The sequence below is a fragment of the Trematomus bernacchii genome, unplaced genomic scaffold, assembly GCF_902827165.1.
Source record: "Trematomus bernacchii unplaced genomic scaffold, fTreBer1.1, whole genome shotgun sequence".
Lineage (NCBI taxonomy): Eukaryota > Metazoa > Chordata > Actinopteri > Perciformes > Nototheniidae > Trematomus > Trematomus bernacchii.
Genome location: NW_022987694.1, coordinates 45,001 through 49,756, shown reverse-complemented (window position 1 = coordinate 49,756; position 4,756 = coordinate 45,001).

The window sequence follows — 4,756 nt, the reverse complement described above, 5'->3', positions numbered from 1 at the left end:
GACTGAAAATGATCTCGTGAAGAATCCCAAAGTAAAGTTTGTGGATCTGCAGAAACAACATGAGATGCTGCAGCGCCTCAGTGACGTGTGCAACCACTCACATGTGCCACTATTTAGGCTTTTTTATGGAGTAAAGTGAGCAGGAAGTGGGAGTGAGTGCACGGTGTTTCTGCTGCCGTGATGTCACAGGAGGGCTGAACTCTTTTTATAAAGCTCCAGGAACATGCAGGGAGGAAGCAGATCTGAGAGGGTCTCTTCACGGGACCTTTACTATCGCAGAGGGTCTCTTCACGGGACCTTTACTATCGCAGAGGGTCTCTTCACGGGACCTTTACTATCGCAGAGGGTCTCTTCACGGGACCTTTACTATCGCAGAGGGTACAAAACAGGAAGAACCAGGAGCTCAGACAGGTGAGAGCTTTCATTCATTCATCGAGAGCAGGACTTCACAACTGAGACATGTCAAGGCTTTGCTGGGTTCTGGTAAATAGGGAACAAAACAACATTTAATGTAAATTCTAACAGTTAGAAAAATGATCATGTTGACTTTTTTTTTTTAATAGAAAATGTGTTTTTCTTTTTTAAATGGCATATTTTGAATAATTAGATTTTTCTATTTCGGCCAACTTTTGACTTTATTCCCAAAGTAGTATAATAATAGTATAAAATATTTTCTACTCTTAAAATCAAAGGATATTAAAGTGAAGTTCCCTGCAATACAACCTGTTTTATTATTTAAAGTAGACATGATATCTCTGGTAACCCAATGACTATGGACTTGTGTAAACGTCTTAAAATGCGTTCTTGTTACAAAGCTTCACGTTATTATCAGAAGACATTTTTAAGTTGATGCTCGCCCTGATTTCTTTAGTCTCTGTGTTGGTGTCGACTTAACGTGGACTTTAAAGGTAGGGTAGGTAAGTTTGAGAAACCGGCTCGAGATACACTTTTTGTTATATTCCATGGAATGCTCTTAACATCCCGATAGCAATGAATATCTGAAATGCTTTGACAAAAAATCCATAAATAAATATCACCTGTGGAAGCAGTAGTACTGTAAAAAGCACGACCAATCATCTGAGCCGGCCCGGCTAAAATAACTGGATGGCCTACCTGCCTGTCAGCCTTCCATCTGTGCACAAACTTATCTCGTGCCCTCATTGGTCATGTGCGCGTTCGTGTGTGTTGGAGGAGGGGCTCTGTGAGGAAGTGGCAGATTTGTTCCGGCCGTGTATTTTCAAATTCTAGCGATCTCGAGCTGGTTTCTCCAAAATTACCTACCCTACCTTTAATAGGGAATATTTTTTCATCTTGTTGTTCTTCACCGTCTTTCAAAACGTCTTATAGGGTTTCTCGTATTCATCAGAGCTGTACACGGCGGTGTCGTCTGCGTACAGGAGGATTGTTTAATAATCACTTAAAAAGACAATTTTCTCTGCATCGGTGGAGAAACTATAACATGAGATCCAGCCAATGAATAGTGTTGAGTGAACCTTTTTAAGTTCCAAATAATCATTCAGAGAAGATAGACGTGCAAATACAGACATTTGTATTTCTTAAAATTGAAAAATAGCTTTTCTTGTCAGATCAACTCCATTAAAGTTTTTATATTATACAATAAACATTTGAAGTGCTGTTACACGACATGCTAATCATGCTAAACAATAGAAAACAGCATATTGTCGCCATCATTGTTTTTCTTATTGTCCTTTTATCTATTTCATTGTTAGCATTGATTTTGTGATGCTAACAAAAGCCTGGATGATTTGTTAGCATCACTATTAGCTTGTAATATTTTATAAAGACTCAGTTTGGCTCCTTTTTAAATGCAATAACAACTGTAGCTCCATAAAAAGCTGCAAACCTCTCTCTCTGTGTACGCTAATCCGTTAGCTTGGCAGCGCGGCGCTAACCATAATTAGCTCTAATTGAGCGCAGGGGAACACTAGCAGATAATAAACCCACATCTGGGGACACACACATATCTGATGACACACACACACACAAACACACACACACACACACACAAACACACACACACACACACACACACACACACACTCAGACAGACTGCAGGCGCCTGCTTCTTTCCTCTCAATGCTGCTGGAGCTGCATGCTAAGCTAACGGTTAGCATGCTCAGACACTGCCAGATTCTGCAGAAGGGCTTTTATTTATTCAACTTTAGTAACGCTGACGTCTTTATAACTCACTGTGACTTTAGTTAAATGAAAACACATGGATCTTCTTCTGGCATGATGCTAACACAGGCTGTGGAAAGTTTGCTTTTGAGACTCGTTTGGGGGGTTTTGAAAGCAAAACATGCAGTAAATGGTCAGAAGATAAAGAATAGAAATGTAGAAATATATTTGTTGTAGTATTTCTTAAACCACAGACTGTAACACACTTATTTAATGCCTATAAATCCCTACAATGTGGGTTTCTGACCATACTGTGAGCCTAGCTGTGTTTTTGTGGTCTGTATTTTGTCAGATGGTCACTGGGTCAGGCTGGGTAGCCGAAAAACCTCAGAAAATATTTGTGTGTGTGTGTGTGTGTGTGTGTGTGTGTGTGTGTGTGTGTGTGTGTGTGTGTGTGTGTGTGTGTGTGTGTGTGTGTGTGTGTGTGTGTGTGTGTGTGTGTGTGTGTGTGTGTGTGTGTGTGTGTGTGTGAGTTACTGTGTGGTGGGAGTGGTGTTTACTGTGAATGTGAATGGGAGTAAAACTTGAGCGTGGGAGGAAAGGGAATCATTCTTTATGGCGTTTATGTCCAAAATAAAAGTACTGAATTCCTGTGTTAGAAAATATGTCGACGTGTATGGAGTCCCAGGAGTGCCATAAAAAATAATACATACAAACATGGAACAATAAAGAGGACTTAAAAGTATGTAGGATGTATACAGAGGAATAAATAAAGCAGTACATATACAGGGAAATTATAGTATTTTCAGAATGTTTTTTAAAATATTTTATTTATTTTAAATGTTTGATCCTTTTTCCCTTTTTATTTTTACATTGTTATTAAGTAATTTATATTTTCTCATTTCTATTTATACCTCCACATTTTTATTTTTAACTTTTTTATTTTTATTTGTATCTTTCCAATCATTACATTTACTTAATTCTCTATATATTTCCATATTTTTACCAATATATTCATTTAATAAATTCGATTTTTAATATACTTAATCATTCATCTTTATATTTCCAACATTTCATTTTTTATAGAATTTTTTTATGGCACTCCTCTGTCTCCATAGTGGAGGGTCAAAGTTAAACCAGAGGAATGAAGGCCACCCTGAGAGGAGAATCTCACGTCCTCTTCATCATCCCTCAATCATCTTCATCACCTCCTCCTCCTCCCTTCGCCTCACATTTTCCCATCATCTCTCACTCAGGAACTCCTCTGTGATTTACTGCGAGTCGCTCTCGCTCTAAAACTATTAAATATGAGTCTGAGGTCACTTTGGTGGATTCCTCTCACATTTAGTGGGGAACAAAACCACTTAGTTTATCCATTAAACTTCTCAAATCCAAGGTGGAATGGTCTCAGGACTAAATGTGTATTCAGGAATCTCTCACCCTGCTGCAGGGATCGGAAGTGTTGTCTTTGTTTGGAATAATAAAATATAACAGTTTATACATCACAACATTTCTTAAATGGCCAGAGTTGTGTGAAACACCCCTGCTGGAATTTGACAGATATATTAAGATTAACCCTTAGTTTTGACCTTAGTGTGAATGGTTGTTTGAAGGGAAACTGCCCATTATTCCGATGGCCCATTCATTTTAAACCTAGTAGACAGAATAATAGGTCAATTTTTCTGACAGCCCGTTATTCCAAAAACGAATGGTCGTTGCTACGAAAATACAGTACGATCGATTGTTTTAATAGTAGTTTGAATGGAGACTGCCCATTATCCTGATGGCCCATTTGATTTAATACCTAGTAGATGGAAAAATGTGCCATTTGGAGAAAAAGACCATTTCTGGACAGACTGTTATCCCAAATAATGAACACCTGCTGCTTCCAAAATACAGTAAAAAAGATAGTTTGAATAGTAGTTAAAAGGAGATTATCTCTTGTTTCTATGGCCCATTTTCTTAATCCCAGTAGACCAAAAAATGGGCCATACTGTAGGAGAAAAAGACCATTTGTCCGACGGCCTGTTACCCCAAAAAAAAAGACCCATTGCTTCCAAAATAAAGTAGAAAAGAAATCGTTTGAATTGTAGTTTAAAAGCAGATTACTCGATGTTTCTGTGGCCCATTTTTTAAATCCCAGAAATCGGAGAGCCAGTCCTTCGTAAATAAAGAGAGATAAATGTATGGCTTGTAATCATTTGACCTGCCCCTTCATTTTGTTGATCCATTGACCCTTTGAGACATGTTTCTGCTTTAAATTGACGATAATACTTCATACAAAGGAACTGTGGGAACTTGAGCTGAGAAACTAAACGCCTAACAAGGTTTTGAGAAATGGGCCATCAGAGCAACGGCAGCACAGACGTTACCTTCAGGAATCTGTCATTAAAACCAACTTGGTCTCCCTGTGGGGTGAGGAACTAAGAGTTTGTTCGGGGTTTTAAACAGTACCAGTCTTTGTGAGGACGCTTGTTTTTAAAAGCCGCCTCAGGAGAAACGAAGGGGGGGTCGTGTTCAGTCACAAAGATTAAAAGCGGACATTTGTTTTGTGTGCGTCGGCTCTGCCAAGTCGCTGCAATTCTCTGTGAATCTGAAGCAGCAGTCTGGCAGCGAG